Source organism: Chiloscyllium punctatum, chromosome 30, assembly GCF_047496795.1.
Source record: "Chiloscyllium punctatum isolate Juve2018m chromosome 30, sChiPun1.3, whole genome shotgun sequence".
NCBI lineage: Eukaryota > Metazoa > Chordata > Chondrichthyes > Orectolobiformes > Hemiscylliidae > Chiloscyllium > Chiloscyllium punctatum.
Window position 1 is genome coordinate 26,443,836 of NC_092768.1, and position 26,844 is coordinate 26,470,679.

The following is a 26,844-nucleotide window of genomic DNA, read 5'->3' on the forward strand; positions in this document are numbered from 1 at the left end:
AACATAATGAAGCTAATTGTAAAATGTGGTAAACCTCATCCCGTGGGTGAATAGTTGGTGCTTCCAGCTATTGCCAAAGTATTATCAACCGTGCTACATCAGGAACCATTAATGACTATCAAGCATATTCCTCTTAGCAATGATTCCGTGAGAAGGCACATTGATGAAATTGCTTCAAATGTTGAGGATAAATTATGTTCCCTTTTGATATCAAAAGAAATCGCCTTACAAATTGATAAAAGTACTTTGGGGGTACGTATATTTCATCAACAAAAATGAAATACAAGAAGAACAACAGATACCAAAGGTAAGGACTATCTTTGACTGCGTCAAGGATTATTTTGATAAAAAGTCTGTTCCCCTCAAAAACATTGTTGCTTATGCTACAGATGGCGAGCATGCTATGACTGGCTAATTTCAGGGATTTGTCGCATTATTAAAGAGAGAAGTGCCACATGTTTTCACAGTACACTACATTATCCATCCGCAGCATCTGGCTGCAAAGAAACTTAGTGAAGCCCTCAACCATTCTACAAGTGGTGTTAGATGTGGTAAATTATATGAAGAGATATGCTCTGAATGAATGACTTCTCCGCCAACTCTGTAAAGATAATGAAGATGAATTTCTGCAATTGCTGCTACACTCAGAAGTGAGATTGCTCTCGAAAGGAAAACGCCCCAATCGTTTCCATGAACTGTTCAATTCTACCATCGAATTCCTACACAGAAATAATGAAAACCTTTGTATGAAAGCTGAAATGGGGATACATTCGATAAGTGCGATTCGCTGATCATGCAGATACAAGGAGATAATGTGAGTTTCATAAAAGCAAGGAATGCTGTTACATCTTTTATTAAGAAACTTGATCTCTTTCATCAGAATATCAGTCGTCGTGAGTTTTACCAGTTCCCGAGTTTAAACAACATCGCAGAGGATGTTACTGATGATCAATTACCTATCTAGTCATGCACATGTAGAGAGCTTACCAATCACTCGGAAGACTGCCATGTCCTTGAAGGGCTTTGCTGTGTGCAGATGGATAGTCGCATAGTCGCACGAGTCTGTTATTTTCCCTGCACCCATGGAGGTGTGCACTCTGATTGGTTGCTGTGATATTATTGATAGTCTTACCTATCATTCATGCACTGCAGGATGACATGAAAATACCATTTACTGACCTTATCGTGATGGAGATCCCTCCATGGCTGACTGACTGACCCCTTTATCTCATGCGCAGAAGAAATTGGCATTCGCCTTCAGGAAAAAAATGATAGAGCTCCGAAATGACACTGCAAAGAGAATTGGGTTTTCGCAAATGGGTGAGCCCCTTCTTTGGATTCAAGATGCCACCCGATGTCGATTCCCGCTATTAAGCGAAGAGGCAAAGCGGTTTCCTACCTCTTATTTGGTTGAGAAAGGATTCAGTGCTGTCACCAGAATACAAGACAAGACCCGCAATCGCGTGGATGTTGTTCAGCGTGGTGACCTGAGATTGCTTTTGACAAAAATTGAACCAGATGTATATGATTTAGCAAGGCAACATGAACCACAAGGATCGCATTGACTATTTTGCTATCACAGACTAAACTTTACACAGGGTAAGCCAAAGCTAGGTGGACAGTAAGAACAGTAATGAATGATAACATTTATTTTGTGTTGTCTATAAAACGTATTTCACGACAAAGTTTTCCATTTTCAGCACTGCAGTGTATTGCACTTACATGTGCAAAAACAGACTTTGGTGATTTGGGGGCTTTGCATGACTTCAAGGTTAAGGGGTCGTTGAATGCCCCCTTAAGTTGAGAAACGTTGCACGAGAAGATTTATGTCTCTGTCATTTAAAATGTCTGCTGAACTTTGTGATTGAGGTTGCCCGTCTGAAGTCACTCATACAATGCAGGTGACCGATTTGGATTTTAAATCGGCTTCCTCCGGGGGTTGTAAGCGAGAGTGAGTTCAGTCTGCAGTAAAACTCATGATCTCCGCCATCGCTCTGTGTTCCGCTGTACCTTGTTCCACTTTTAGAAATTTACATTTTTCTTTCCTCTTGGGAAAATGTCAGGAGCTCAAACTCCAGTTTACTCTGAGAACTTCAGTGGCATTCATCGTGAAATAGTTGAACTGAATGTGTTCATCCAGCACGTAACATAGGAAGTGAAAGCGATTTGAATCAAGAAGTGCTGAGCGGGAACATGGCTCCCGCTCATGGGAATGACCGAGGTGGCAATTTGTCCCATTTGTCTCAATTTCTTCACCGATCCGGTTATACTGGACTGTGCACATAATTTATGTCGTTCCTGTATCACCCAGAGTTGGGAAAAGGAGAGAAACTCCTGTCTGCATTGTAGAGAGGAATTTTCGGAAAGAAACTTCAGTGTTCATCGGACCTTAGCGAATCTGGCCCAGGAGGCTCGATAATTTGAGCTGGATCCGAAAGAGAAGGAAAGTAGTCATCACTGTGAAGAACATCAGAGGGAACTTGTGAAACTGACATGAAATTGACCTGTCTGATTTGTAGAGAATCGTGGGAACACAAGACTCACAACTTCCTGCCAATCAGCAAAGCTGTTGAAGTCTACAAGATAAAAGAGGAAATGTTTCAGAAGGGGAAAACTTTAAAACATCTTCACATTCAAACATTTTAATTCTGTCCCTTTTCTCTCCTAATTCCCGGATCAGCTGAAATTTGTCACTGACACCAATTGTTACCAAGTCTTGCCAAAGTTTAATTTTCTCCTGGAACTCCCATTGTAATCAAGTGTGGAGAGTGTGTGGCTGTTTTGTACAGTGGGAGTATGAGAGCCACTGTGTCTGAGGGTGGGACTGATGGTCAGTTCCAGTTTATCGTACCCTCTACTCAACCTTCCTTCCAAAATACATCACTTCACATTTCCATGTTGTGTCTGCTCATTTCAGCAGCCTGTCTGTCTCCTCCTGAAATCTGTTACTGCTATCCTCACTGTTTGTGATTCATTTCTTTCAGGAGGAAGCTGGTCGGAAGAGAAGGTAGGACATGCTCTTTCCTGAAATTCTGCACAGTTTATCATGGTTGTTTTTTGGGGCGACAGTAACTCTGTTTATGATTCACACATGATTATCTTCACACAATAAGGAGCCATTCACAGCATTTAACAGTAACCAGTTTTATGGTGAAGAGTCATCTGCACTTGAAACATTAACTTGCTCTCTCTCCACGGATGCTGCCTGACTCCGCTGTGATTTCCAGCATTTTGTTTTCAGTACGACAGCATCTGCGATATTTTACTCCGATTGTAGATTTTATAAAACTCTTCTCCAATATTCGAATCAATGACAAGATGTCTGTAAATAATACAACCTGGTTCTCAGGCTGGAAGTGATCACTGACCTGATTTGGGCTGTTTGTGTTATTGTAACCTTCCCCCTGCCCCTGAGAGACAAACACACATGAACCATGTTTCCAAGAAATGACCAATCCTATCTCTGTATGGCTCCTGACGAATTCACAACACTCAACGCTTTGAAGATACAATTATGCTTCTATTCTTAAATCTTAATAACACTATCCTTTATGTACATTGCGCCTTTAATTTTGTGAGCGATCTTAGTGGAATCCAAGGAAGCATTAGAAATCAAAGGTTAACACTGAGATATTCAGACAGATAATTGGGGTAGATTTCAGAACTTCTTATGAGAGCAAACTGTAAGAGAGACTGAGAGATTCAGGGATGAGGGAGTTCCAGAGCTGAGTCTCTGGGCAACTAAAGGTCTAACCTCCAATAGACAAGCGAGGTCTAGAGGTGTTCTCGAGGCCAGAAGCAGATTGTGGGACCCACATATCATACAGTTGGGCCTGAGACTTTTAGATCGTTATCAGATGTGCCTTTAATAGTAATTTGTTCTGTCTTGTTTCTTTTGAAAGCAAGTGTTGCAAACTTGGGTCTGAGCTCTCTGCTCTGGTCCCAGCTAGTTTTGTTTTTTTTTTAATTTGGAATAATAGAAGCAACATAATGGGGTGGAGTCAAGCTCCAACAAAACTCAGGATTTTGGTTTTAGCTTTCAGTAGTCTCTGGAGTCTTGTAAATGGTGTGGAAGTTGTTATCTCTCTCCCCGTTATAAAATGTGGTTATCCTCCTGCTACAAGAATTGTATGTGAGATCATCCATTTTACTGAATTTGCCTTTGCCAAGGTTGTGTTAATGGGATGTTACTTTGTTCGAACAGTTGCTGTTCATTCGTTAAATAACTTATTCTCTTAAGTTCTCCTGGAGAGTTAACTTATTCCAATTTTATTTCTATCATTTGTATTTTACCTATAGGTGAAAAAATTTAAAGTGGGTTTGACCAATCAGAGTCATAGTCATACAGTCATAGAGACATACAGCACACGCCCAACTCACCCATGCCGACCAGATATCCAAAATTCATCTAGTCCCACTTGCCAGCATTTCATACATTTCCATCTAAACCGTTTCCATCTAACTATCCCTCTTTCACCTGTAATTTTTTCCCATCCTCCATCTTGAATTACCCAGAATCCTTTTCTTTAATTTCCTTCCAGAACACACCATCTTACACCTGCCTTTAAAAGCAAGAAAACATCAGGGTCAAGGCTATCTTCTCAGTATATTTTGAGGGGATTTGGTCTGGTCATAACAAGATGTTTTCCCTTGTCTTCTTTGTTGCACAAACCCTGTTTACAATACAACAATTGCACAACTGAAATATTTTTCCTCTCCTTAATGTGTGATGTTTTAGTAACAAATGAATTATCACATCATAAACATTATTCTGTCAAGCTGGATCTTTTCATTCCTTGCCTTTGCATTTCATTGTGTTATAAGAACAAGTTTAAGTTTCACATTCAACCTCATTTACTTCAACACAAAAACTGCTGAAATCATGACTATTTCTGAAATTCTCTTACAAAGTTGAATTTGCAATATGAACTACTTAATTATTACAGGATTAATTCTGAAGATCGATGTCTCTCAGTAGTAGAATTCTGTCTATCAGAAAGTTCAAAGGCCCTTTACAATACACAGCTTGGAGAGAAATGTTAGATGCCGTTCACCTAGGTAAAAATCAACTTTCAGAGACCATCGGTTAAAAACAGATGTGTTCATGTTCAAAACAGTAGAGAGATACATTTTTAATTATTGACCATAGTTGCACATTATTCAGGAATGTAGAAATATTATTAAACTTTTGTAATGGATGATGACAATATATTTTGGATGTAGTGAGGCTGATCCCATTGATCAAGCAGTGAACTCAGTGGCTACTCCATGTATTTGATCATGCTCACAATTCAGTTCAATAGTTGGATTTTCAATCAACACAGTTCCCCACATGTTTGGAGTGGAGTGTGGGAATGTGCTGAGGACATCTTGAGGAAGATGTCTGCTATTATTTCTGGGTGAAGAAGGTATGCTGTTGAGGTGGCAGCAGCAGGAATATAGATGGTAGAGGAAAGAGAAAAAGGAGCAATGAGCAGCAGTGAGAATAATAAAATCATTTCATAATCACAGATAAATAATCTCAAAGGAGAGGAGGAAAAAAATACACCTTTTATTCAAATGCTGCCCACGTGTCTTTAGAATGGCAAAAGAGCTTCTGAACCAGTGAAGTGATTTGAGGAATACACCTTCAAATGTTGGAAATGAGAGAACTAACTTGTTTACACCAAGGTCAGGGAAACAGTGTTGTCATGGTGACGTAGTCACCTGTTTTAATTATGTCAGCTGCAGTTTCAATGTTGGGCAGGGCACCAACATAACAAATACAGTCTATTATTGCTGATGGGATTCCCAGTGGACCTAATAAAACACAAGGAGCACAAAACTAACAGAAACAATTAGGATTAGTATTCTATAGAGCCCAATTAAACTGTTCTGCCATTCATCAGATTGTGGCCACAATGGTCTATTCAGAACCAACCCCCACCATGTAACCCCATGATATTTAAGCATATGAGACAAGTGCATATTCCAGGAAACTGGAATTAGTGCACATTTAGTGATGTTATGTTGGTGCAGACTCAATAGCTTGAAGGTATTTTCACGCTGTGTGAATCTCTGAACCTCTGACTACTTCCACCAGTGGTCAAATCATTCTTCAGTCTTTTGTTGTGAATGGGACTTGTACAATTCATGACACATTCAATGGAAGATCAAGATTGCATTGAGTCCCCAGTACATCAATTCTCCAGTTTATAAAACTGTTTAAAGAGGGAATATTGAATATGTGTTCTGTCTTGGCATTCATTCCTCCTCTCATTCTCATCTCCCTGCCTCACTCTTCAAACTGCCTTTCTTTATCCCTAATCAGTCCACACCCCACATCCTCTGTACTCTCTAATAATTAACCAAAAAAACACATTTTAGAATTCCTACAGTGCAGAAAGAAGCCATTTGGCCCTTCAAGTCTTCTCCAACCCTGCAAAGACCAACCTTTTTCACAAACTTTCCCCTTCCTACTTATTATCGCAATCCACTCTCTTTCCTGTTTTCACTCCAACACAATTTGCATAATCTTTCCCAATGAAAACGCCCTCACACATTTCTCTCATCTCCCCATTTCACTCACTCTCTTCCCTCCCTTCCCATCTGATCTCCTTCCCTCCCTACTGTTCTGGTGCCTTGCTCTCTCCAGTCCCTTTCTCTGGTGCCCTGCATTACCGTCCACCTCACTGACTAACTTTTCTCGCTCCTCTAGCCTCTTGCACTCTGTCTACAGTTTCTCACTCCCTATTCACTTCCCTCTGCTTTCTACACTCTCCAACTATCTCACCCTCCTGATCCCACCACTCTCCCATCCTCCTCCCTTTCTCCATGCTGCCTCCCATCAAGGTGAACAACTCTGATGAATATGACAAGTGGATATTTCCTTGTGGAGGGCAAAGATGAAACTGTGTAAGCAGGGAGTAGATGTAGGAAGACCTTAAGAAAGGGGAAAGGGATTAAAAGTGCAACAATGGGCAAGGGGAGCACAGCCAAAAGACCTCTGCTGGTCCTGATGCTGTCTCATGCCAGCTCCATCCCCAAGACCCCTGAGGCTAGGAATCTGCTACCCCCAAGTACAGTGACAGGCCCTATTGACACCCCAGCAATCAGCGACAAATCTGCATCCTGGGAAGGTCTGAACCAGCACCCAGAATGAAATCTTGAATTACAGAACAGTCCCAATATAGTTGATATCCCCTCATACCTCCTCCCAAAAATCCCATAACACCTTGATCTTCCCACCTCCCCGTGCCCTGCCAATCCATTGCTCAACACTGCCTGTGATCTGCTCATCTGCTCTTAAACTCTCCTCTTCCTCACTCTCCTCTTCCCTTCCTCCCCAATCTCTCCACTCATCCTACTCACTCTTGCTTCCCTCTCACCCAAGTCTCTCTTTCACTGTCCCCACATTCGCAGGTCTTTCACAATCTCCTGCCTTTCAATCTCTACTTCCTCTCAATCCTTGATTCCCCTGTTCCATCACTCACCCTTCCCAATCCTCAGCTCTTTCTCTCCTTCTGCTTTACATTCCACTCCCCCTCACTCTTCCTGTACTTCAGTCACCCCTTCACCTCCCCTACCCCCTCACCCACTCTAATCTTTCCTCTTGTCTCTCCAGTCATGTTACGTCTTCACTCTCTGGTCCCAGTTCTTCATTACTCCCCATCTGGCTCATTCGCAATCCCAGTCCCTCTGTTTCACTCTCAAGTTGTCCCCCTTTCCATCAATCCTAGCACTCTGACTCCCTTGCCCTTGTATTCCACTTGTTGCATTCTGACATAAGCACATTCAAAAAGGAAGCACATTCATAAACTAGAAAATTATGAACCGGTCCATCTAACCTTAGTGGTGCAGAAACTATTGGAAGCATTTCTGAGGGACAGAATTAATCTGCATTTGGAGAGGCAGGGACAAATTAAGAATAGTCAGCATGGTTTTGTTAAGGGGAGCTCATGTTTGACAAACTTTATTGAATTTTTCAAAGACATGACTAGGTTTGCAGGTGAGGTCAATGCTTTCAATGTTATTGACTTAGACTTCAGCAAGGCTTTTGATAAGGTTCCACATTGAAGACTGATGGCCCCTGACCTTAAATCTATGACCCTGATCATTGAGCCTTCCATCATGGGAAATGTTTCTATCCGTCTACTCTATTTATTCCCGTTGTAATTTTATGCATTTCAATCATGATCCCGATCAATCTCCTTCACCAAACAAAAAACAGAAACTATCCAATCTCTCTTCATCAGTAAAAAGTTAAAAATCACACAATACCAGGTTATAGTCTAACAGGTTTAATTGGAAGCACACTAGCTTTTGAAGCGTCCCTCCTTCATCAGGTGATAGTCATCAGGTGAAGGAGCGACGGTCCAAAAGCTAGTGCGCTTCCAATTAAACCTGCTGGACTATAACGTGGTGTTGTGTGATTTTTAACTTTGTACACCCCAGACCAACACCGGTATCTCCAAATCATGACTTCATCCGTAAAGCACTCCAGCCCAGGCAACATCTTGGTAAATCTCTTTTGCATCCTCTCCAGTGCAAACCCATCCCATCTATAATGTGGATTCCAGAATGTCACACAATGACCTAGCTGTGGCCTGGCCAACTATTCACACATTTTCAGCATCGCCTCCCTGCTGTTAAAACTCTATGCCTCAGCTAGCAAAGGCAAATATACTACGTGCTTTCTTGATCACATTATCCACCAATGTTGAAACTTGAAACTGGTGGACATGCACACCGAGATCTCTCTGACCCTCAGTGCTTCCCAAGGTCCTACTGGTCAACAGATATTTCCTTGCTATGAAGAGAGACTGGAACACTCTTTTTTCTTTAATAGACAGGCAGGAGGCTGAAAGAACATAGCAAGCCAGGAAGCATCAGGAGGTGGAGAAGTCAATGTTTTCGGTGTAACCCTTCTTCAGGATTGAGGGTGGTTGTGGGGAAAGCTGCAGAAAAAGGGGGTGGCGGGGTAGGGTGGTGAGGTGGTGATCAAGACAGGTAGAGGGTATGTGCTGGTTGGTCAATGGAAAGAATGAATCCGGTTGGTGGTAGAGAAGAGTGGAAGAGAGGAGGAGAGGCTGGGAAAGGAGACAGGGATGGGAAGGGAAATTATTTGAAATTGGACAACTCAATGAGAGAGAGAGAGAGAGAGAGAGAGAGAAGAGAGAGAGACTAAAGAGAAAGTAGAGAGAGAGACCATTTTAGTGCTGGGACTGCCGAAGCAAATAGAAAATTAACTCTTTGTGCTTTTTTGCTATGGATTGAACTTAATTGCATTTTGACACTTGATGATGATGATGAGTAACCATTATTGGTTATGAAATGCAAACTCTGTAAAAAGTAATATTGATGAAGCTTTAACTTACTTGTTGTTTTTGCAGACCATGACTGCTCCACTGTCAATCTGATCTTATGTCTTATCTGAATTTGAATCACAACTCTGAAAAGAAAGCAAATTTAATTCAAGGCTAATGAATCAGTTTAAATGCAACCTTACGGTAACATCTCAGCCTCAGGTACAGAATAATTCTGTGCTTAAGTTAAAAAGCAGGAGTCTGCTCCTAGACTAAAAAGTATTCTAAACCTGTCACTGAAGAGATTCTGGCACAATGTGTCATTTTAAGGTCAAAAGTTTGCCCACGTTGATAAGAAGCCATTTTGTAAAACAATTGCATCTGACATGCGAGCTGTGCAAGGTTACCTTATGACATCTCCCATTTAATTCAGACTGGTACCTCTTTCTGATAGGAACTTATCTTATCTCACCAGTAGATGCTTAACTCGGCTGGATTTGTTTTTCCCTCCTGATGAATGGCTATGGGCCTGCAGCAGTGATCAGTCAAGTGCACACTGACTTGTCAATTAACTTCTCTCCCTTATGAATTATTGTCCTTCACTGTTTTCTGTCTAATTATGAACATGCAGTGTTTTTGTAAACTTTTTGTGTAAATGGAGCCAGTTTGCGACAGTAAGACAGAGTAGCCTGCGAGGGCTCTTAAAGGAAGAGCAGTATCCTACTCTCCTGGGTTATTAGGACTAATTAGTTTAGCTTTTGGTATCAGTGTTATGTTGTAACAGTGATGCTGTTGGTAAATAAAGGAGATGACTAAAATTAAACTAAATTGTCTGGAAGAGGTTTTTTTATTCCAGACTACCAAAGAGTACGATCTCGGGGACAAACCAAAAGAGACTTACGGGTTGAGTCCACAAGGGATTTCCTGGGCCATCTCAAATCTGTACTTTAACAAGGAGGAGGGGGTAATAGATTTACGAGGACATGAGAAATATAGGCATGAAGAGGAGAATACAGTGAGATGGGGAAAATGGGTATCTGGAAGGTCTGGAGTGAGGAGAAAGTAGGAGGATGAGAAGATTGTCGGTGAGTAAGGTGGATAGAGTTTATTTGAGGAAGGGAACAGAAATTTGATAATGTACAGAATGGATAGAGTTTAGGGGGAGGGATTGTGGAATCAGGGTGAGTATGGTGGTGACAAAGAACAGGTGGAGGAGGAGAGGCTGGTGTCAGGAAGAAGCGGATGTGTTAAGGAGGGTTTTGAGGATGGGTGTAAGGAGGATCGAAGGCAATGGTAATTAAGAATGAGGAAGACTTCACCCAAGAAGAAAAAAACTCAACACCACCTTCTCAGAAGTGTCTAGGGACTCAAGAATGCTGGCCCACCCAGCTGATGAAATTTGGGAACCACAAAAGAAAAAAAATTCACTTGCTTATGATGATGTATTGGGAACTCAAAGGTTAAAAGATCCCCTGTTAATGTGACTTACTGCAGGTTCGATTGCGTGCCTGTCTTCTGACAGAATGAGACTGGAGATCACAGTTAGGATCTGGCTGCTGTTTCCTAACTGTCGAAATGGTTTGGAGCTATACATGTGCCAGGCAAAGGTGTTTGTTCTCCCTGGACAAAACTGATAGCCTTGGTTATTGATCTTATTAACTGCCTTCTGTCCCTATTAACGTACCTCCTTACCTAGTAACAAGGGCATGTGAAGACTAACAATAGGAACAAAACAGAAATCCTATTATCTAAGACCCTTACCTATTAACATACAATTGTGTGTAATGCAATAACCAGCTCCTATAAACCATTCACTATTTGTCACAGAAAGTCAGCAATTACCGGGCATTGTAATATTGTGAAATATCTGTCTTGAACAATATAATGGCAATCAGCCATGTGACTTAAAGACTTCTGCATTAGTCACATCCAAATAAGATATAAAATACACTGCTTGCAAGTAAACATAGAAACATAGAGATGTACAGCATGGAAACAGACCCTTCGGTCCATCTGTCCATGCCGACCAGATATCCCAACCCGATCTCGTCCCACCTGCCAGCACCCAGCCCATATCCCTCCAAACCCTTCCTATTCATATACCCATCCAAATGCCTCTTAAATGTTGCAATGGTACCAGCCTCCACCACATCCTCTGGCAGCTCATTCCATACGCATACCACCCTCTGCATGAAAACGTTGCCCCTTAGTTCTCTTTTATATCTTTCCCCTCTCACCCTAAACCTATGCCCTCCAGTTCTGGACTCCCTGACCCCAGGGAAAAGACTTTGTCTATTTATCCTATCCATGCCCCTCATAATTTTGTAAACCTCTATAAGGTCAACCCTCAGCCTCCGATGCTCCATGGAAAACAGCCCCAGCCGGTTCAGCCTCTCCCTGTAGCTCAGATCCTCCAACCCTGGCAACATCCTTGTAAATCTTTTCTGAACCTTCTCAAGTTTCACAACATCTTTCCGATAGGAAGGAGACCAGAATTGCACGCAATATTCCAACAGTGGCCTAACCAATGTCCTATACAGCTGCAACATGACCTCCCAACTCCTGTACTCAATACTCTGACCAATAAAGGAAAGCATACCAAATGCCTTCTTCACTATCCTATCTATCTGCGACTCCACTTTCAAGGAGCTATGAACCTGCACTCCAAGGTCTCTTTGTTCAGCAACACTCCCTAGCACCTAACCATTAAGTGTATAAGTCCTGCAAAGATTTGCTTTCCCAAAATGCAGGACCTTGCATTTACCTGAATTAAACTCCATCTGCCACTTCTCAGCCCACTGGCCCATCTGGTCCAGATCCTGTTGTAAGCTGAGGTAACCCTCTTCGCAGTCCACTACACCACCAATTTTGGTGTCATCTGCAAACTTACTAACCGTACCTCTTATGCTCGCATCCAAATCATTTATGTAAATGACAAAAAGTAGAGGGCCCAGCACCGATTCTTGTGGCACTCCATTGGTCACAGGCCTGCAGTCTGAAAAACAACCGTCCGCCACCACCCTCTGTCTTCTACCTTTGAGCCAGTTCTGTATCCAAATGGCTAGTTCTCCCTGTATTCCATGAGATCTAACCTTGCTAATCAGAGATTCATCACAAGAAGGCTATGAGACTCCTTTGTTGTCACCCAGAATCTCTTACCAGCTATCCAGAAATAAAGCATCTACTTTTGAACTGAAATTTGTGTGGTCCGGAGTTGAGAGTCAAACTTCCACACAGCAATGCCCTTGATTGATACTGAATAACAAAAAATAAGTTGACTCCAGCTCCCAATTTGTTGAATCTGGGTTGAAACTAGGAAAATATAGATTTAAAAGTACCAGCTAATTATTGTTTCAGCCATGGGTTCATTCCAACCAAAAACAAATCTGACGATGTCACTGAGGTTTGGGGTCAGGCAATTATCTCAACTCACTGCACACTAGTGCTGTCACATTTGGGAGGACAATTCATTGGTCAATATGTGGGATGGTAACACTCAATCATCCCATCTTCTGTCAGACCAGTGAATTCACAATTAGCAACATAGGTTTTTATGGTTTATCACATCCAAGACTAAGTCAAAAATCTTGCGGTTTCAAATAAACCTGTTGGACTACAACGCAGTATCGTGTGGTTTTGGCCCTGTCCACCCCAGTCCAGCACTGGCACCTCCACAGCATGGTATCCAGGACTGAATCACGTTTACTGGCCCTCTTCTCAACATAATGATCTGTAGGACATATATCTGCTTATTAATAAACTCTTGCACAGGCCAAAGGGAATGGAGGCAGCAAAGAAATAGCAAACCCAATGATGTCTCTGCCACCAACTCAAAGAACAAAACCAAACCAATCAAACAAAAATGATGCAAATCGATTACAGGAGCTTGTTTATGCAATGAAATAGTTGAACACCATGTTGAATCCAGAGATGGTACAGTTTCTATTTGAAAGATAAAGTTCCATCCCTGAAGCCATAATGAGAGTTTCAGGGTATATGCCATGCACAGGTTGGTGACTATCTTCAGAAACACCTCTGCTCTGTCATTAAACATCATTCCAGTGGCCAGTCATTTGAATTTATTGCCTTGCTCTGACACTGTGCTCGACGCAAGGACAGAAATGTCAGCATCGAGCAGAGGTGCCCCTGAAGACAGTCAACAGTCTGTGCTTGGCAAGCTCTAGTTCTAGTCAGGTTCACAGTGACTTTTGGGAACAGCTTCTCATCCTTTAGAGAAATATAGATACTAGGAGCAAGTGTGGGCCACTTGGCCTTCAAATCTGCTCTACTATTCAATATAATCATGGCAAATTTCTAGCTGAATGGTACATTCCTCCTCTTTTTCCTTTGATGCCTTCAATAGCTAAAAAATGATAACCGTCTTCCCCAAACATACTCAGTGATCGAGCCTCTACAGCCTCTTGCGCTTGTGAATACCACAGATGAAAACTTCCTGAAGTAATGTTCCCTCATTTCAGTCCTAACCCGTATGTTTAGATAGGCACCCTGGTTCTCGACTCCTCAATGAGGGTGAATATCCTCCCTGCATCTAGTCTGATGGGGCCTCTTAGAATTTTATGCATTACAATTTGATATCCTCTCATTCTCCTAAACCCAGTGAAAACCAACCTCTCCTCAGATGGCAGTCCTGTCACTCCAGGTAACAGCTAAGTGAACCTTTGGTGCACTTGCTCTGTCTTCTGTAGTGTGGGATATAGGTAAATTAATGTTACTTCTGCAATTCTGCAATTCCATCTTACAAAGTAAAATGAACTCACACCAGTGTGTAATTGTTTTAGCCACGAGCTGAGTCAACAAGAATGGAAACGATGTGGAGGAAATATATAATTGTTTTTGTATTAGCTAAAACTGTATGTCAGAAGGTAGACATTATGGGCAAGTAGATAACATGTTGTGAGGGGATGAAGTTAAGCTAGATACGCCTGTACAAACAGTAGATATAAACATGTGCTTCCCACTTTTACAAAAACACAGGAACAAACCCCAATTAAAAGGGTCCTAGGGATCAGAATGGCCTCGGGAAAGGCACAGATGAAGGGGGTAGATAATGATGAAGAAAGAATATGCCTAACAATGACCTACAGCAGGATGAGGTCAAACAGCCTTGTGAGGCCAGGAATAAGTATTTTGTCACAGACAAGGCCGGATAAGGCAAGAGATAAACAGGGGTAATGGGGGCCGGTCTTAGGGAAGTGGACGATGTAAACAGGGGAGGGAGCAGTGTAAAACAATAGACATCAAATCATATAAATGTTGTGTATGAATTGAATTTGGTGTGTATGTCCCTTGCCTTGTAGACAGTGGACATCACACCCACTTGCAAGTGTAAAATAAATGGCACTACTGATTCAGATCTTGTCTTGGACTGAAATTATTGAAGTGAGTGAGCTTTGTTTCTCACAATTGGGGGCTGTCCGGGATTTTCTTCCATCGCCGGGGGGAGTGGCTGGCCTTGGACACTGGGAAGACGCATCCCGTTCCCCATTGAGGAGCGGTCTCGTGTCCTGGTTTGGTCTGCTCCCTTGGGCGACTGGTACGAATCCCACAAGAGAGACATCTGAATCAGACAGTGATAGAAGCTCGATAGACAATATGGCACAAAGGGGCCAGGCAACTCTGTGCACAGACCAAGGTAAGAAACCTGACTTTTAAGTATTGCCTTGGTGGTCGGGATTGAGTTTTAGTAGTTAATAAGGGACTAACGAAGGAACTCAATATGGGTTGTGCCGTGGGTAAGGAAAAAGCCTCCGGGAAAACAAAAGAAGGAAAAAGCAATGGAATTGGAGGCGGGGTCCCTTACAACATACCTCCAGAAAGTCCTTTGGGGAGGATGTTGTGGAATTGGCAAAATAATACTTGTACAGGGGAAAAAGATGATTAAATATTGTTGCTTCATATGGACTAAGGAATCCATTCTTCGTCCCGCCTCTTTTGGCCAAAATTCAGGTCGGACAAAGACTGGGTTTGTAAATATCTGAATTTATTTGTCAATGAGTGTGAGAGAGAGAGAGAGAGAGAGAATGAAAAGAGCTGTACAGCTGGTAGAAAGTTTAACCCTTTGTGATTTGGTTTGAATGCACATTTGTTTGTTGGTGATTGAATGTTTGCGTTTTATTCCCTGGAGCTTGAGTTCCGGGACTGTTTTGAATCTGATTTTTATTATGGAAACTTAACATGATTTCTTTTAAAGTTAAGGATTCTATAGAGATTATGAAAAAAAAGAATGATAACTCCTGTTCTTCTTACAGGTCATGACTGCCTTACTATCAGTTTCTAACTAATCGCTTTTATCTTTACATGAAAGCGATTTATGGAGGACAGTTGAAGTTTCAGTTCAACATTAGATTGTAGTAAAAACACGATCCTATGGTTAATATCTGTGACCTTAGATTCGGCCATTGTTCATGCATTAGAAGGTTTTTTTAAAACTTGAATAGACAAATAATTTTAAGGCAGCTCTGATTATTTCACGACCTATAGTATTGTAATTGAGCAATGATTGGTCAGCACTATTTAAGAAAACTAATTTTGGATTTAAATTAAGGGACTAAAACTGAGTGATTACAGTGGATTTCAAAATTGAGAACTGTATGCATTTTACATTTTGAATATTAAATACTGAATAAATGAACGTAAATATATAAATATATTTACAAGTTTGGAACAGGCTTTAAAGTTAGTCAAGCATGAATTGATGAATTGGTGTTTGAAGTTATGGGGAGCTAGAAATATTGCAATATTTCTTTAAAAAAAGAAAAAGGGGAAGAATGTAATGACTTATCCCCTTCGGGAGGTACCAATAGGGGACAAAGAGATTGGGTTTGTAAGTGTCCCCCTCAGCAGTGGGGAGGTCAGAACATTTAAAAAAGAAATGAAGGTCCTGGTTGAGGATCCGGTAGGGTTGTCTGAACAAACTGATCAATTTTTGGGGCCCAGTCTGTATACCTGGCTGGGTTAATGTCTATTTTGAATATACTATTTACTGGGGAAGAAAGGGAACTTATATGGGGAGCAGCCATTAAAATATGGGACAGGGAACACCCCATTGGAGATGGGGATGCTGGACAGGGAGAGACGAAGTTTCCCCTCAGAGACCCCCAGTGGGAAAACCAAAGTCCGGAGCATAGAGAAGAAATGAAGGAATTGAAAGACCTGATTCTAAAAGGTATAAGAGAGGCAGTTCCAAAGTCACAGAATTTGACTAAAATCTTTGAAGTTAGACAGGAGAAAGATGAGACCCCTTCAGCTTTCTTTGCAGAGATTAAGAGACTCAATGTGGAAATATTCAGGAATGAACCCTGAGAACCCAGTGGCACAGGGTCTTTTGAAAGTACATTTTTGTGACAAAGGAATGGCCAGACATACAGAGAAAGATACAGCAAATAGAAGGGTGGAGTGAAAAGCCATTAGATGAATTGTTAAGAGAAGCACAGAAAGTGTTTGTAAAGAGAGAGGATGAGAGACAGAAACAGAAGGTGAAAATGATGGTAGCTGCGGTTGATGAGGTAGTTAAGAAAAGAATGGAACCAATAGTGACCAATCGGAGCGGCGGGTGGCAGCATGTAGGGCAGAGAGGACAAGGGGGAGTGTTTGATAGAGGGTTCGAGCGACAGGGTCAGAGCTGGAGGTCTCCACAGGCAGGATGCTATTATTGCGGAAAGATAGGGCGCTTTAAGCGGGAGTGTCCTGCTCTGAAAAGGGAAGAGAGGGCAATTACGCTTATGAATTTTGATGAAGAATAGGGGTGTCAGGGGTTCCTGCCCCCGGGACCCACCAGGAACCCTTGATAAACCTGAAGGTGGGACTCTGTAGGGAAGAGGTAGTCTTCCTAGTAGATACGGGGGCAGCACGGTCATCGCTGAATTTTAAACCAAAGAAAGTAGGAATGTCAACACAGTCAATTACTGTTTCGGGGGTAAAAAGGGGGAAGGAATTAGTACATGAAGAATTGATTAAACGAGTCTTGGAGTCCCTATTACTTTCCCGAGAAATAGCAGTCGTGCATGTAAATGGTTATCAGAAAGGAAATGAACCAGAGGTTAGGGGAAATAGATTAGCCGATGAAGTGGCTAAGGAAGCAGCCCTGAACCCACAAGAAGTGGTGATTCATTCCCTAATACCTACTGTCCCAGGTCCTCGGGAAGCTCCTATATTTACTGAAAGCGAAGAAAAAGAATTGAGAGATTTAGGGGCTGTAAAAACAGCAGATGGGCATTGGATGTTACCTGATGGAAGGAGAATGTTGAACAAAATGATGATGCGAGACATTATGGCTGTCCTACACCAAGGCAGCCATTGGGGAGTACAAGCAATGTGTGATTTGGTTCTTAGGGAATATGGATGTAAAGGAATATATACAATTGCTAAACAAATATGTGAGGGATGTATCATATGCAGAAAGGTAAATAAGAAAGTCTTGAGAAAACAGACCCCGGGAGGAAGAGACCCAGGATTGAGACCTTTCCAGAATATACAAGTAGATTATACTGAACTCCCCAGGGTAGGGAGACTAAAATATATGCTGGTCATAGTAGATCATTTATCTGATTGGGTTGAGGCATACCCCCTAGCTACCGCCACTGCGAGTGAAGTGTCTAAAACAATATTAGAGCACATAATTCCCCGATATGGGCTCGTGAACCATATTGATTCCGACCAAGGAACTCACTTTACCTCTAAAGTGTTACGGGGGGTAATGAAAGGGTTGGGAATTTCCTGGGAGTTCCATATTCCATGGCACCCGCCATCATCAGGAAGGGTTGAGAGAATGAACCAAACACTCAAATGACAGCTCTCTAAATTGATAATAGAAACCAGACTCCCTTAGACCAAATGTTTACCTATAGCTCTCTTGCGAGTACGAACAGCCCCAAGGAAAGATTTGGGACTATCCCCCTATGAAATCTTATTTGGATTACCTTACTTGGGAACGAATGGAGAATTGCCAAGTCCTGAAACTAAAGATTTGTTTTTAAAGAAGTATATACTGGGCTTGTCCTCCTCTTTGTTTTTCCTCAGGAAACAGGGTTTATTGGCACAGACTCCACCCCTTGAATGCACCGTTCATCCCATCCAGCCGGGCGATTGAATCTTAGTAAAATCATGGACAGAGACTAAATTGCAGCCGGACTGGGAAGGGCCGTACCAGGCTCTTTTGACCCCTGAAACAGCGATAAGGACAGCAGAGAAAGGCTGGACTCACTACACTCGGATCAAAGGGCCAGTGGAATCTCCAGTTGAGGAAGAAGTCTGGACAGCCGAATCAAAACAAGATTCGCTGAAACTCAGGCTAAAGAGACTTTGAGTAACTAATTATACAGTGGCGACGCAAGCGCGGGATTATTTCTGTAAGATTGTATATTCAGCATGATGGTTAGAATACTGGGAATGCTGCTAGAGATATGATGCTAGCCCTTTTAGTATTGGGATTTTGTCAAATATCATTGTCATATGTATTATTAACGGTCCCCAAGTCTGATAATCCACAAGTAATAGACGCTGATGTATGCAGCTTAGTAAATTGTGGGGATGTAGATAATCAGAGACAGTACCGCAGCTCTGAGATACATCTTAAGTCCTATGGGGATAGCCTTGGGGATGGTACTTAGTATAATGGTCTTGTCACAGTACACCAGGCCCCCTTCCGACCAGCTCGTGATTGTCCCGATAAAAAGTGTAACCCAATATACCGAACGATAAGGAAAACCACATGGCACGAAACAATCCTGGTTGGTGGGGGAGGGGGGGGGGGAGCACCTATGAGATACAATGAAATGAAATGTTTGGGATAGAAATGAAAGCAAATGGGAAGGATTTCTTGGGCTATTGTTTTTGAATTAGCGTAGGACAGGGAAAACGGGTAGAACTACTGGGTAATAAGATACAATCTTTCACCCCTCCCGCTGATCCTAAAGTAGTAAAATTTATAGAGGTAAAGGACTTGAAACAGACCATTGAAATAGAAACTGGGTACGGGGATGCAAATGCCTGGGTTGAATGGGTAAAGTTTACTGTAAAAAGTCTGAACAAGAGCAATTGCGATGCATGTGCCTCTGGTCGGCCAGTGGCCCAGGTGGTTCCCTTTCCACTCGGTGGAAGCGAGGCAGGAAGGGCATGAAATGTATGATAGCCCTGTATCAGGATGAGACTGCATGGAATGATAGGAATTGTACCTCCCTATCTCTGATGTTCCCTCCCTTGGAGAAGAAAGATGTAAAAGTTCCCCCCCTGTTTTCTGCCGCAGTTGGAAATCACACATCGTGTGTGCGTAGACGAGGTACAAGTCAGTCGAAAGATTTGGGGGAGCTGAAATTATGTACAGAAATTAAGAATGTAACCGAAATGGAGAAGGGAGGGAACTACTCAGCTCTGAAGGTTCCCCGAGCGGATCTGTGGTGGGACTGTGGAGGCAAAATATTGAGACCCACGCTACCTCCAGATTGGAGAGGGATATGTGCAATTGTACAATTGGCAATTCCATTTACCCTGGCATTTGAGAAGGAAAAGATAGGAGGGAAAAAGGGAAGGGGTAAGAGATTACTGTTAGACACTTCTTTCGATGACAGGATTTATCTTGATTCGGTAGGAGTCCCTAGGGGGGTACCTGATGAATTCAAGGCTTGTAACCAGATTGCAGCAGGCTTTGTGTCAGCTCTCTTTTGGTGGGTAACAATTAATAAAAATGATCATACGAGGGCTCACCCAAAGACTGATTGAAACAGCCTTGATGAAACAGGTGCCCCTAAAAGAAAAATGCAGAAGATAACAAATAGTAATTAAAGAAAAGGGGGAAATTGTGGGATATAGGTAAATTAATGTTACTTCTGCAATTCTGCAATTCCATCTTACAAAGTAAAATGAACTCACACCAGTGTGTAATTGTTTTAGCCAAGAGCTGAGTCAACAAGAATGGAAACGATGTGGAGGAAATATATAATTGTTTTTGTATTAGCTAAAACTGTATGTCAGAAGGTAGACATTATGGGCAAGTAGATAACATGTTGTGAGGGGATGAAGTTAAGCTAGATACGCCTGTACAAACAGTAGGTATAAACATGTGCTTTCCACTTTTACAAAAACACAGGAACAAACCCCAATTAAAAGGGTCCTAGGGATCAGAACGGCCTCGGGAAAGGCACAGATGAAGGGGGTAGATAATGATGAAGAAAGAATATGCCTAACAATGACCTACAGCAGGATGAGGTCAAACAGCCTTGTGAGGCCAGGAATAAGTATTTTGTCACAGACAAGGCCGGATAAGGCAAGAGATAAACAGGGATAATGGGGGCCGGTCTTAGGGAAGTGGACGATGTAAACAGGGGAGGGAGCAGTGTAAAACAATAGACATCAAATCATATAAATGTTGTGTATGAATTGAATTTGGTGTGTGTATGTCCCTTGCCTTGTAGACAGTGGACATCACACCCACTTGCAAGTGTAAAATAAATGGCACTACTGATTCAGATCTTGTCTCGGACTGAAATTATTGAAGTGATTGGGCTTTGTTTCTCACATGTAGGGATACCATAACTGCTCTTGATGATCACCCATGATCAAACTGGATGGCAGAACAGACTCCTATTACCTGCTCCTATCATCTATTCTAACCATCGCCCCCAAACAATTAATTCCAGACCCCTGTCACTTTCTAGGTGAATTGATTTTTCTCAAGTCTCCTCTAAACCTCCTTTCTTAACTGTAAAAGTGTGCACTTTTGTTATTGACCTTTCAGCTAATGCGAGCAGCTGCTTGCTGTCTGCCCTGTCCATGCACCTCATAATTTATACGCCTCCACCAGGTCCCTCTCACCTTCTCTGCTTCAATGAAAACAACCAGAGCCTTTTCAGCCTCTTTTCATTACTCCCCATACCCCAGGCCTGGTGGCATTAATTCAGAGTCACAAGTGAAGGTTGGACTCCCACCACGGAAGGTGGTGGAATTTTAATTAAACATTTTTTTTTAAATCTGGACTGAAGAGTCTGATGACCATTAATTCATTTTTGATTGTCAGGAAAACCTATCTGTTTCACTGATGTCCTTTAGGGAAGGAAACTGCCATCCTTATCAAGTCTGGCCTACATGTGACTCCGGACCCACAGGAATGTGGTTGACACTTAACTGTTATCTGAGCAGTTAGGGAATGGCAACAAATACTGGCTTAGGCAAAAAAAAATGGATTTCCCCCTCTTCCCTTCACACTCCTAGTCACCCATTCTCTTATCTACTCCCCATATATTTCCCTCTCACAATCACTCTCTTCACACAATCAGCTCCCTCTTCACTCTGCTCATTGTCCATTCCAGTTTCCCTAACATATCACTCTCCCTCAAACTCATTCGCCTGTCACCTTCTACCTCACATGAATACTCACTCAACCCTGACCACCATTGAACTCCTTCTTCCCCCCTCTCAGACTCCACAGCATTCTCTATGCAGACTCATTCCTCCTCCTGCTCACCATTTACTTAATCCCTCACACTGGCCAGCCCCCATTAATCTTGCCTCACATTTGATTCTCTCCAAACCATTGTACAATCCTTCTGCCCCATCATTCTATTTCCCCCAAACATTCTGGTCACCTACATTCTAAAATCTCTCCTCCCTAACACTGATCCCCTGCCTGACTCTTCACTCCTCATGTCCTTTCCCCACTGCACGCTCCTCTCTCTGAGCCTTCACTTTGCTCTTCCAACCAACACACTGCCCCCAAATTTCTACCAATTCTCCATCTTGCTACCCATCTCACCTCATACTCTGTCTCTCCTGCTTCCTCACATCCCATCCATCTGCCTTGTCTCAAAACTTTGCAATCCCTGTCTCAAACAGCACTCACTCAACCACTAAATTAACCCCTCACCCTCTCTCCAGCTAATCTTCCCATCCTGGTTGCTATTCCCAGAAACTCAGTCTCCACTTGCCCCTGTGTCTTAACTGCACATTCACCTCTGTTCTTGTGCCTTCTTCTCCACCACCCAATTTGTATCACCTTCTGCTTTGCACTTGTCACCCTTTCTTCTTGCCACATGCAAGATGCCAGCGGAGTAGGGCTCCTGAGCTGGAACTCATCCACCCTGACTGCTTTTCTGTTCTTATTTTTCTCTTTTCTTTTTTTCTCTATCTTATGCTTTCCTTATTTACCTCTTGAGCTCAGATGGCATCAGCAGCAGGCCTTGCATGAACCCAGCACAAGGGATAGGAGGTCCAAAACGGAACTTGATCATTCACCAAACTGGGGCCATGGAGGCAATGGTGGCCATGAAGATTGGCAGCAGTTGAGTTCCAGCAATGGCAGTGGCAGCAATGAGCAGTGATTGGCAGCAAAGGACGGCGACAGTGGTGGTCAGCTATGAGACAGCAGCAGCAATGCATTGCAGCAGCGGCTGTCAAAACATGTGGTGCTGGAAAAGCACAACCAATCAGGCAGCATCTGAGGAGCTGGAGAGTCGACATTTTGAGCATAAGCTCTTCATCAACAATGTGGGGGAGGCTCAAAGGGGGAGGCCAAAAGATAAATGGGAGGGGTGTGGGGTTTGGGGGGGGGGTATGTGATAGGCAGATGAAGGTGGGGGGTGATGGTGATAGGTCAGAACGGAGGGTGGAGCGGATAGGTGGGAAAGACGATGGACAGGTTGGACAGTTCAAGAGGGCGGTGCCAGGTTGGAGGGTTGGATGAGAGATAAGGGACAGTGGGGAGGGGAGATGAGGAAACTCGTGAACTCAACATTGATCCCGTGTGGTTGGACGGTCTCAAGGCAGAAGCTGAGGTGTTCTTCCTCCAGGCATCAGGTGGAGGAAGCCTAGGACTTTCATGTCCTTGGTGGAGTGGAAGGGATAGTTAAACTGTTTGGCCATGAGGGTTGGTAGTTAGCAATGAGCCAGTGGCAAGGCCTGGTGTGCCAGGTGGGTCTTAGCCTAGTGAGGGGGGGCAGTGAGCCCTCTTGTGGAAGCCCAGGCTTGAAGCACCTGCAGGTCCGTGGCTCAAGAAAGGACTGTCATGTTTGACATTTTAACTTTATTTCCTTATTTTTCTGCATTTATGCTCAGAAGACTGCAGTGCTGAACTTGTTAAAACTTACTGCTTTCGTTCTGCATTTCTGTAATTAAGATTCTGCACCATAGTACTTGGTCTCTAAGATGGCACTGTGCATGACCATATTGTCCACCTTTCACCGCACTCTTGTATCCTGCAATTGATTACACATCTCAGTAAAACCTGAATCTAAATGATCCAATTCTTTCTCCCTCACAATCTGCTCGCCCAACCCCATTCCACATCACGTCCCTCGCCTTCCCATGCTCACAACGAATGGCCTTCTACACTCGCCTTCCCCAACACTCCTCTCTATTTCCAAACCCGACCCATTGACGACATTCTGGATTAGTGGTGCTGGAAGAGCACAGCAGTTCAGGCAGCATCCAAGGAGCTTCGAAATCGACGTTTCGGGCAAAAGCCCTTCATCAGGAAAAAAGGGCTTTTGCCCGAAACGTCGATTTCGAAGCTCCTTGGATGCTGCCTGAACTGCTGTGCTCTTCCAGCACCACTAATCCAGAATCTGGTTTCCAGCATCTGCAGTCATTGTTTTTACCCCATTGACTACACTCTCCTATGCCGCGCCTTTCCCTTCAGTCTCTTCACACGTTACCCTCCGCTCCTGTAATATCCTTCCCTTCTCTCTCACGATCCTTTCTCCTCTCCCAAAATTCCCTCCTCACCATCGTCCCCACTCTGTGTGTGTGTGTCTCTCTCTCTAAATAACTTGCGGTTACTTTAACTTTCAATTTCACGCCCTTCCTCTCTCTCTGACGGTGTTATTTGATCTCTCCCCCCAAGCTCCGGCCTCTCTGACTCTGGATCCGAACACAGCGCATCCCCGGCTCATCCTGTCTGAAGACCGGACCAGTCTGACACCCAGAGACACAGAACAGCCACTCCCTGACTCCCCGGAGAGATTTGATTTCTGGTTGTCACCTGAGATCAGAGGGATTCACATCAAGGAGACGTAATAGAGAGGGGAAGGGGGAAGGGAGATAGACCTGGTGGAGCCTGGGAGTGGCCCGAGAGTGTGTGAAGGGGAAGGTGGGGGGGGGAATACCACAAACCCGGAGAGCGGATTCTGGATTGTGCAGCAGTTTGCCGAATAGGTTATTTAGCTGCCACCTCCCCCTCTCTGGCCCCCGCCCCGAGTATGAATCCCCGGAAGATCGGGGTTTTCCTGGACTATGAGGGTGGACAGGTGTCATTTTACAATGCGGACACCATGTCCTATCTTCATCCACACTTTCACTGAGGGTCTTTCCCTTCTTGCATCTGGGAGGGAATTACGGCGGGAAAAAACTCCGCTCCGCTGACAATCTGCGGGATTAAAGGGCACTGACAGATCCATCCCATAGTTTCACCCCGTCCCCCTGCCTCCTGCCAGCCGTAACCTGATGGGGGAGGGTCAGTCTCAGTCAGAGGTGGAGAGGGAAACCAGGTTAACATTCTGAGAATGGAATTCTCCAATAAAAATACAATCTGACAACCAGGGGCTGCGTTCATCAAAACCGAATTAAATCCAAATATCAGAAACGCATAACAATCTTCTCAAAACTCGCTAAAATCATAAACGCATTTTTCCTTTTATTCGATAGTACCCAAAAATTTCTATTTGCATGCCGCGCATTCCAAATTCAGATCAGATTTTAATTTACAACAGATCTTGACATTATTTCAAAATCTGTATTTGACAACACAGCTGCAAAGACTGATTTGACATTCCGTAGTGTAGGGCTTTTGCCAGAAACGTCGATTTTTCTGCTCCTTGGATGCTACCTGACCTGCTGTGCTTTTCCAGCACCACTCTCATCTTGACTAGGATGTAATGTAGTCAAAGAAAAAAGAGTAGATGGAGCTTCTGTGGGTGGTTGGGGGGGGGGGGGGGCGTATCCAGCATCTGCAGTACCCACTTCCGCCTATTCTGTAGTGAATGTCGTCATGCCTGAACTGATCGTTTTCATATGCCATTAATAGGCAAAGTTTAAACAAATAAAATCAGGTCGGTTATTTTGCATCAGACTGTTACTACAGTCAAAAGTGTGGTTTATTCTGATTTATTGGTCTGTCTATTACTATCCACATCAGCAAAACTGTCCTAAAATCATAATGTAATTATGCATAATTAAAATTACAATTAAAATACAGTCTACAAGTTTTAAAATGTGTTGCTGGAAAAGTGCAGCAGGTCAGGCAACATCCAAGGAGCAGGAGAATCGACGTTTCGGGCATAAGCCCTTCTACGAGTTTTGTCTATTTAGAATTAATTTACAACTTTATAAATTATTTGGATGTTGACGGCGTTGCATGATTAGATTAGATTCCCTATACAGTGTGGAACCAGGCCCTTTCACCCAACAAGTCCACACCAACCCTCCGAAGAGTAACCTACCCAGACCTATTTTACTACATTCACCCCTGACTAATGTACCTAACACTACGGGCAATTTAGCATAGCCAATTCACCTAACCTGTATATCTTTGGACTGTGGAAGGAAAACAGAGCACCCAGAGGATACCCTCGCAGACACTGGGAGAATTTGCAAACTCCACACAGACAGTTGCCAGAGGTGTGAATTGAACCTAGGTCTCCGGCACTGTAAGGCAGCTGAGCTAACCACTGAGCCACTTCCAAAGTACATCACATCACACTTTCAGGGTTAAATTCCATCTGCAACTGATCTGTTCACCTAACCAATCCATCTACATTCTCCTGTAACATAACACCTTCCTCTTCACTCTCAATCACATGGCTAATCTGTGAATTTACATGTCGTCACCCCTCCCCCACTTCATATTATCATGTACATCACACACAATAAGGGACCCAGCATTGATACTTCTGGTATGCCATTGGACACCAGTCTGCTGTGACACAAACAGCCTTCCATTGCTATCCATTGACGCCTGCCACTAAGTCAATTTTGGTTCCATCTTGCCAAGTTACCCTAGATATCCTGAACATTTACCTTCGTTATCAGTTCCTATCTAGGACCTTGTTGAAGGCATTACTGAAATCCATATAAAATACATCTATTTTAAATGAGAGACATTGAAATCTTCTTGGAGAATAGATCTGGAAGATTCTTACATATATGTAGCGCCATTCACAACAATGAGATGTTCCACAGCACTTTAAAGCACATTGACCATTTCTGAAATGGAGTTACAGTTGGGATGTAGGAAGTTCATCAGGTATCTTGAGCACAGCACTGAAGCCAATGATCAGAACAGATGGCTTGGGAATATTGATTTAAGGAGAAATGTAAGTCATTACGACAGAATATACTCCCATTCTCAGGCTAGAATAATGTCACAATATAATCAACACAAAAATTTGGAGAACATACTTGGTGACAGTTTATTGGCACATCCGAAAAACACCACATCTCACATGGCAGGGTCCAACTGGATTATTCTCCAGGCCTCATTACTCTGAACTGACTCAGCGGTCAGAGTGCTCCCACTGAACCAAAACTGACACCTATCAATGGAGCTGAGACAGTT

General features: G+C 43.0%; 1 long non-coding RNA gene across 2 annotated transcripts; it reads right to left on the reverse strand.

Annotated features, from left to right (window-relative positions):
• Positions 1–2,222: 2,222 nt before the first annotated feature.
• LOC140455015 (uncharacterized) lies at positions 2,223–24,354 on the reverse strand. 2 transcript variants are annotated; one of them, XR_011952755.1, is made up of 4 exons: positions 24,274–24,332; positions 23,381–23,488; positions 9,357–9,430; positions 2,223–2,576 (listed from the first exon to the last, which is right to left on the reverse strand). It is a non-coding gene; the product is annotated as an uncharacterized lncRNA (long non-coding RNA). The 2 variants fall into 2 exon arrangements; XR_011952756.1 differs by lacking the exon at positions 23,381–23,488 and having other exon boundaries at positions 24,274–24,354.
• Positions 24,355–26,844: the final 2,490 nt, after the last annotated feature.